Here is a 10,277-nt window from a genome sequence, read left to right as displayed (position 1 = left end):
AGTAGTTTGACAGGTACATGGGTGTCTATGTGGTGTAGTTGATCTATTTGCAGTAGTTTGGCAGGTACATGGGTGTCTATGTGGTGTAGTTGATCTATTTGCAGTAGTTTGACAGGTACATGGGTGTCTATGTGGTGTAGTTGATCTATTTGCAGTAGTTTGGCAGGTACATGGGTGTCTATGTGGTGTAGTTGATCTATTTGCAGTAGTTTGGCAGGTACATGGGTGTCTATGTGGTGTAGTTGATCTATTTGCAGTAGTTTGACAGGTACATGGGTGTCTATGTGGTGTAGTTGATCTATTTGCAGTAGTTTGGCAGGTACATGGGTGTCTATGTGGTGTAGTTGATCTATTTGCAGTAGTTTGGCAGGTACATGGGTGTCTATGTGGTGTAGTTGATCTATTTGCAGTAGTTTGGCAGGTACATGGGTGTCTATGTGGTGACGTCCTGTATTGCAAGGGAAGTTGGCAGTTATTAACGCTGCCATAGTTGTGATAAATATTAGAGATGTCCCGATACTGTATCGGTATCGAAGCAGTATCGATACTGTATCGGTATCGGAGCAGTATCGGATCGGCCCTTATTTGGTCATATCGGGTCATATCGGTATCGGCGAATATGGCAGTCTAACCACAGATCCGACACAGGGGTAAGGGGTCGACACTATGGCAGGTACATACAATGTTGGGGCATCATGTGGAGTTTGCTTTCGAGTTGCTCAAACTGCAAGTGCACATTTGAGTGAGGAGTCTGCTATTAACAACACGAGATAAAATAAGTATATTTTCTTTTGTTTTATTATTATATTATTCTCTGGCATCGGTATTCGGTTTCGGCTAACACAGGGACATCCCTAAATTACCACCATAATACTATATCCCCTTCATTCAGGGCTGTTTCTACAGCAATACATGTTAAGTTGTATTGTGAGAACTGTACTGTATGTGTGATTTCACCTGTTTTGGTCAAACTCTGTTTGGATGTCCTTGTGGTTTATAAATCTACTAAAAAGTCGCTCCACTGTAGACAGGACGCCACGTTCATATAAACACAAGGTGTAGACAGGACGCCACGTTCATATAAACACAAGGTGTAGACAGGACGCCACGTTCATATAAACACAAGGTGTAGACAGGACGCCACGTTCATATAAACACAAGGTGTAGACAGGACGCCACGTTCATATAAACACAAGGTGTAGACAGGACGCCACGTTCATATAAACACAAGGTGTAGACAGGACGCCATGTTCATATAAACACAAGGTGTAGACAGGACGCCACGTTCATATAAACACAAGGTGTAGACAGGACGCCACGTTCATATAAACACAAGGTGTAGACAGGACGCCACGTTCATATAAACACAAGGTGTAGACAGGACGCCATGTTCATATAAACACAAGGTGTAGACAGGACGCCACGTTCATATAAACACAAGGTGTAGACAGGACGCCATGTTCATATAAACAACAAGGTGTAGACAGGACGCCACGTTCATATAAACAAGGTGTAGACAGGACGCCATGTTCATATAAACACAAGGTGTAGACAGGACGCCACGTTCATATAAACACAAGGTGTAGACAGGACGCCACGTTCATATAAACACAAGGTGTAGACAGGACGCCACGTTCATATAAACACAAGGTGTAGACAGGACGCCATGTTCATATAAACACAAGGTGTAGACAGGACGCCATGTTCATATAAACACAAGGTGTAGACAGGACGCCATGTTCATATAAACACAAGGTGTAGACAGGACGCCATGTTCATATAAACACAAGGTGTAGACAGGACGCCTCGTTCATATAAACACAAGGTGTAGACAGGACGCCACGTTCATATAAACACAAGGTGTAGACAGGACGCCACGTTCATATAAACACAAGGTGTAGACAGGACGCCACGTTCATATAAACAACAAGGAGTAGACAGGACGCCTCGTTCATATAAACACAAGGAGTAGACAGGACGCCATGTTCATATAAACACAAGGTGTAGACAGGACGCCTCGTTCATATAAACACAAGGTGTAGACAGGACGCCACGTTCATATAAACACAAGGTGTAGACAGGACGCCATGTTCATATAAACACAAGGTGTAGACAGGACGCCATGTTCATATAAACACAAGGTGTAGACAGGACGCCATGTTCATATAAACACAAGGTGTAGACAGGACGCCATGTTCATATAAACACAAGGTGTAGACAGGACGCCTCGTTCATATAAACACAAGGTGTAGACAGGACGCCACGTTCATATAAACACAAGGTGTAGACAGGACGCCACGTTCATATAAACACAAGGTGTAGACAGGACGCCACGTTCATATAAACAACAAGGAGTAGACAGGACGCCTCGTTCATATAAACACAAGGAGTAGACAGGACGCCATGTTCATATAAACACAAGGTGTAGACAGGACGCCTCGTTCATATAAACACAAGGTGTAGACAGGACGCCATGTTCATATAAACACAAGGAGTAGACAGGACGCCATGTTCATATAAACACAAGGAGTAGACAGGACGCCTCGTTCATATAAACACAAGGAGTAGACAGGACGCCTCGTTCATATAAACACAAGGAGTAGACAGGACGCCATGTTCATATAAACACAAGGAGTAGACAGGACGCCATGTTCATATAAACACAAGGTGTAGACAGGACGCCACGTTCATATAAACACAAGGTGTAGACAGGACGCCTCGTTCATATAAACACAAGGAGTAGACAGGACGCCATGTTCATATAAACACAAGGAGTAGACAGGACGCCATGTTCATATAAACACAAGGAGTAGACAGGACGCCATGTTCATATAAACACAAGGTGTAGACAGGACGCCACGTTCATATAAACACAAGGAGTAGACAGGACGCCACGTTCATATAAACACAAGGAGTAGACAGGACGCCACGTTCATATAAACACAAGGTGTAGACAGGACGCCATGTTCATATAAACACAAGGAGTAGACAGGACGCCATGTTCATATAAACACAAGGTGTAGACAGGACGCCTCGTTCATATAAACACAAGGAGTAGACAGGACGCCATGTTCATATAAACAACAAGGAGTAGACAGGACGCCATGTTCATATAAACACAAGGAGTAGACAGGACGCCATGTTCATATAAACACAAGGAGTAGACAGGACGCCATGTTCATATAAACACAAGGAGTAGACAGGACGCCATGTTCATATAAACACAAGGAGTAGACAGGACGCCATGTTCATATAAACACAAGGTGTAGACAGGACGCCACGTTCATATAAACACAAGGTGTAGACAGGACGCCATGTTCATATAAACACAAGGAGTAGACAGGACGCCATGTTCATATAAACACAAGGAGTAGACAGGACGCCATGTTCATATAAACACAAGGAGTAGACAGGACGCCATGTTCATATAAACACAAGGAGTAGACAGGACGCCATGTTCATATAAACACAAGGTGTAGACAGGACGCCACGTTCATATAAACACAAGGAGTAGACAGGACGCCACGTTCATATAAACAGCAAGGTGTAGACAGGACGCCACGTTCATATAAACACAAGGAGTAGACAGGACGCCATGTTCATATAAACACAAGGAGTAGACAGGACGCCATGTTCATATAAACACAAGGTGTAGACAGGACGCCACGTTCATATAAACACAAGGTGTAGACAGGACGCCATGTTCATATAAACACAAGGAGTAGACAGGACGCCATGTTCATATAAACACAAGGAGTAGACAGGACGCCATGTTCATATAAACACAAGGAGTAGACAGGACGCCATGTTCATATAAACACAAGGTGTAGACAGGACGCCATGTTCATATAAACACAAGGAGTAGACAGGACGCCACGTTCATATAAACACAAGGTGTAGACAGGACGCCACGTTCATATAAACACAAGGAGTAGACAGGACGCCATGTTCATATAAACAACAAGGAGTAGACAGGACGCCACGTTCATATAAACAAGGTGTAGACAGGACGCCACGTTCATATAAACACAAGGTGTAGACAGGACGCCACGTTCATATAAACAAGGTGTAGACAGGACGCCACGTTCATATAAACACAAGGAGTAGACAGGACGCCACGTTCATATAAACACAAGGTGTAGACAGGACGCCACGTTCATATAAACACAAGGAGTAGACAGGACGCCATGTTCATATAAACAACAAGGAGTAGACAGGACGCCACGTTCATATAAACAAGGTGTAGACAGGACGCCACGTTCATATAAACACAAGGAGTAGACAGGACGCCACGTTCATATAAACACAAGGAGTAGACAGGACGCCACGTTCATATAAACACAAGGTGTAGACAGGACGCCACGTTCATATAAACACAAGGAGTAGACAGGACGCCTCGTTCATATAAACACAAGGTGTAGACAGGACGCCACGTTCATATAAACAACAAGGAGTAGACAGGACGCCACGTTCATATAAACACAAGGAGTAGACAGGACGCCATGTTCAAATAAACACAAGGTGTAGACAGGACGCCATGTTCATATAAACACAAGGAGTAGACAGGACGCCATGTTCATATAAACACAAGGAGTAGACAGGACGCCACGTTCATATAAACACAAGGTGTAGACAGGACGCCACGTTCATATAAACACAAGGTGTAGACAGGACGCTTCGTTCATATAAACAACAAGGTGTAGACAGGACGCCACGTTCATATAAACACAAGGTGTAGACAGGACGCCACGTTCATATAAACAACAAGGTGTAGACAGGACGCCATGTTCATATAAACACAAGGTGTAGACAGGACGCCATGTTCATATAAACACAAGGTGTAGACAGGACGCCACGTTCATATAAACAACAAGGTGTAGACAGGACGCCTCGTTCATATAAACACAAGGTGTAGACAGGACGCCACGTTCATATAAACAACAAGGTGTAGACAGGACGCCTCGTTCATATAAACACAAGGAGTAGACAGGACGCCATGTTCATATAAACACAAGGAGTAGACAGGACGCCACGTTCATATAAACACAAGGTGTAGACAGGACGCCTCGTTCATATAAACACAAGGTGTAGACAGGACGCCATGTTCATATAAACACAAGGTGTAGAAAGGACGCCATGTTCATATAAACACAAGGTGTAGACAGGACGCCATGTTCATATAAACACAAGGTGTAGACAGGACGCCACGTTCATATAAACACAAGGTGTAGACAGGACGCCTCGTTCATATAAACACAAGGTGTAGACAGGACGCCTCATTCATATAAACACAAGGTGTAGACAGGACGCCATGTTCATATAAACACAAGGTGTAGACAGGACGCCTCGTTCATATAAACACAAGGTGTAGACAGGACGCCACGTTCATATAAACACAAGGTGTAGACAGGACGCCACGTTCATATAAACACAAGGTGTAGACAGGACGCCACGTTCATATAAACACAAGGTGTAGACAGGACGCCACGTTCATATAAACACAAGGTGTAGACAGGACGCCATGTTCATATAAACACAAGGAGTAGACAGGACGCCACGTTCATATAAACACAAGGAGTAGACAGGACGCCACGTTCATATAAACACAAGGTGTAGACAGGACGCCTCGTTCATATAAACACAAGGTGTAGACAGGACGCCTCGTTCATATAAACACAAGGTGTAGACAGGACGCCACGTTCATATAAACACAAGGAGTAGACAGGACGCCACGTTCATATAAACACAAGGTGTAGACAGGACGCCTCGTTCATATAAACACAAGGTGTAGACAGGACGCCTCGTTCATATAAACACAAGGTGTAGACAGGACGCCACGTTCATATAAACAACAAGTTGTAGACAGGACGCCTCGTTCATATAAACACAAGGTGTAGACAGGACGCCACGTTCATATAAACACAAGGTGTAGACAGGACGCCATGTTCATATAAACACAAGGTGTAGACAGGACGCCACGTTCATATAAACACAAGGTGTAGACAGGACGCCACGTTCATATAAACACAAGGTGTAGACAGGACGCCTCATTCATATAAACAACAAGGTGTAGACAGGACGCCTCGTTCATATAAACAAGGTGTAGACAGGACGCCACGTTCATATAAACACAAGGTGTAGACAGGACGCCACGTTCATATAAACACAAGGTGTAGACAGGACGCCATGTTCATATAAACACAAGGTGTAGACAGGACGCCTCGTTCATATAAACACAAGGTGTAGACAGGACGCCACGTTCATATAAACAACAAGGTGTAGACAGGACGCCTCGTTCATATAAACACAAGGTGTAGACAGGACGCCATGTTCATATAAACACAAGGTGTAGACAGGACGCCTCGTTCATATAAACACAAGGTGTAGACAGGACGCCATGTTCATATAAACACAAGGTGTAGACAGGACGCCATGTTCATATAAACACAAGGTGTAGACAGGACGCCATGTTCATATAAACACAAGGTGTAGACAGGACGCCATGTTCATATAAACACAAGGTGTAGACAGGACGCCACGTTCATATAAACACAAGGTGTAGACAGGACGCCTCGTTCATATAAACACAAGGAGTAGACAGGACGCCATGTTCATATAAACACAAGGTGTAGACAGGACGCCTCGTTCATATAAACACAAGGTGTAGACAGGACGCCATGTTCATATAAACACAAGGTGTAGACAGGACGCCACGTTCATATAAACACAAGGTGTAGACAGGACGCCTCGTTCATATAAACACAAGGTGTAGACAGGACGCCACGTTCATATAAACACAAGGTGTAGACAGGACGCCACGTTCATATAAACACAAGGTGTAGACAGGACGCCACGTTCATATAAACACAAGGTGTAGACAGGACGCCTCATTCATATAAACAACAAGGTGTAGACAGGACGCCATGTTCATATAAACACAAGGTGTAGACAGGACGCCACGTTCATATAAACAACAAGGTGTAGACAGGACGCCACGTTCATATAAACACAAGGTGTAGACAGGACGCCTCATTCATATAAACAACAAGGTGTAGACAGGACGCCATGTTCATATAAACACAAGGTGTAGACAGGACGCCACGTTCATATAAACAACAAGGTGTAGACAGGACGCCACGTTCATATAAACACAAGGTGTAGACAGGACGCCATGTTCATATAAACAACAAGGTGTAGACAGGACGCCACGTTCATATAAACACAAGGTGTAGACAGGACGCCACGTTCATATAAACACAAGGTGTAGACAGGACGCCTCATTCATATAAACAACAAGGTGTAGACAGGACGCCACGTTCATATAAACACAAGGTGTAGACAGGACGCCTCGTTCATATAAACACAAGGTGTAGACAGGACGCCTCGTTCATATAAACACAAGGTGTAGACAGGACGCCTCGTTCATATAAACACAAGGTGTAGACAGGACGCCACGTTCATATAAACACAAGGAGTAGACAGGACGCCACGTTCATATAAACACAAGGTGTAGACAGGAAGCCTCGTTCATATAAACACAAGGTGTAGACAGGACGCCACGTTCATATAAACACAAGGTGTAGACAGGACGCCACGTTCATATAAACACAAGGTGTAGACAGGACGCCATGTTCATATAAACACAAGGAGTAGACAGGACGCCATGTTCATATAAACAAGGTGTAGACAGGACGCCATGTTCATATAAACACAAGGAGTAGACAGGACGCCATGTTCATATAAACACAAGGTGTAGACAGGACGCCATGTTCATATAAACACAAGGTGTAGACAGGACGCCATGTTCATATAAACACAAGGTGTAGACAGGACGCCATGTTCATATAAACACAAGGTGTAGACAGGAAGCCTCGTTCATATAAACACAAGGTGTAGACAGGACGCCACGTTCATATAAACACAAGGTGTAGACAGGACGCCTCGTTCATATAAACACAAGGTGTAGACAGGACGCCACGTTCATATAAACACAAGGTGTAGACAGGACGCCTCGTTCATATAAACACAAGGTGTAGACAGGACGCCATGTTCATATAAACACAAGGTGTAGACAGGACGCCACGTTCATATAAACACAAGGTGTAGACAGGACGCCATGTTCATATAAACACAAGGTGTAGACAGGACGCCTCGTTCATATAAACAACAAGGTGTAGACAGGACGCCACGTTCATATAAACACAAGGTGTAGACAGGACGCCACGTTCATATAAACACAAGGTGTAGACAGGACGCCACGTTCATATAAACACAAGGTGTAGACAGGACGCCACGTTCATATAAACAACAAGGAGTAGACAGGACGCCTCGTTCATATAAACACAAGGTGTAGACAGGACGCCACGTTCATATAAACACAAGGTGTAGACAGGACGCCACGTTCATATAAACAAGGTGTAGACAGGACGCCATGTTCATATAAACACAAGGTGTAGACAGGACGCCATGTTCATATAAACACAAGGTGTAGACAGGACGCCATGTTCATATAAACACAAGGAGTAGACAGGACGCCATGTTCATATAAACACAAGGTGTAGACAGGACGCCTCGTTCATATAAACACAAGGTGTAGACAGGACGCCTCGTTCATATAAACACAAGGTGTAGACAGGACGCCACGTTCATATAAACACAAGGTGTAGACAGGACGCCATGTTCATATAAACACAAGGTGTAGACAGGACGCCATGTTCATATAAACAACAAGGTGTAGACAGGACGCCACGTTCATATAAACACAAGGAGTAGACAGGACGCCTCGTTCATATAAACACAAGGTGTAGACAGGACGCCTCGTTCATATAAACACAAGGTGTAGACAGGACGCCTCGTTCATATAAACACAAGGTGTAGACAGGACGCCACGTTCATATAAACACAAGGTGTAGACAGGACGCCTCGTTCATATAAACAAGGTGTAGACAGGACGCCACGTTCATATAAACACAAGGTGTAGACAGGACGCCTCGTTCATATAAACAAGGTGTAGACAGGACGCCTCGTTCATATAAACACAAGGTGTAGACAGGACGCCACGTTCATATAAACACAAGGTGTAGACAGGACGCCATGTTCATATAAACACAAGGTGTAGACAGGACGCCTCGTTCATATAAACAACAAGGTGTAGACAGGACGCCACGTTCATATAAACACAAGGTGTAGACAGGACGCCACGTTCATATAAACACAAGGTGTAGACAGGACGCCACGTTCATATAAACACAAGGTGTAGACAGGACGCCACGTTCATATAAACAACAAGGAGTAGACAGGACGCCTCGTTCATATAAACACAAGGTGTAGACAGGACGCCACGTTCATATAAACACAAGGTGTAGACAGGACGCCACGTTCATATAAACAAGGTGTAGACAGGACGCCACGTTCATATAAACAAGGTGTAGACAGGACGCCATGTTCATATAAACACAAGGTGTAGACAGGACGCCATGTTCATATAAACACAAGGTGTAGACAGGACGCCATGTTCATATAAACACAAGGAGTAGACAGGACGCCATGTTCATATAAACACAAGGTGTAGACAGGACGCCTCGTTCATATAAACACAAGGTGTAGACAGGACGCCTCGTTCATATAAACACAAGGTGTAGACAGGACGCCACGTTCATATAAACACAAGGTGTAGACAGGACGCCATGTTCATATAAACACAAGGTGTAGACAGGACGCCATGTTCATATAAACAACAAGGTGTAGACAGGACGCCACGTTCATATAAACACAAGGAGTAGACAGGACGCCTCGTTCATATAAACACAAGGTGTAGACAGGACGCCTCGTTCATATAAACACAAGGTGTAGACAGGACGCCTCGTTCATATAAACACAAGGTGTAGACAGGACGCCACGTTCATATAAACACAAGGTGTAGACAGGACGCCTCGTTCATATAAACAAGGTGTAGACAGGACGCCACGTTCATATAAACACAAGGTGTAGACAGGACGCCTCGTTCATATAAACAAGGTGTAGACAGGACGCCTCGTTCATATAAACACAAGGTGTAGACAGGACGCCACGTTCATATAAACACAAGGTGTAGACAGGACGCCATGTTCATATAAACACAAGGTGTAGACAGGACGCCTCGTTCATATAAACAAGGTGTAGACAGGACGCCACGTTCATATAAACACAAGGTGTAGACAGGACGCCACGTTCATATAAACAACAAGGTGTAGACAGGACGCCTCGTTCATATAAACACAAGGTGTAGACAGGACGCC

The sequence above is a fragment of the Electrona antarctica genome (genome assembly GCF_951216825.1).
Source record: "Electrona antarctica genome assembly, contig: scaffold_39, whole genome shotgun sequence".
Classification (NCBI taxonomy): domain Eukaryota; kingdom Metazoa; phylum Chordata; class Actinopteri; order Myctophiformes; family Myctophidae; genus Electrona; species Electrona antarctica.
The sequence above is the reverse complement of the archived record's forward strand: the minus strand, read 5'-3'. Positions refer to the sequence as shown.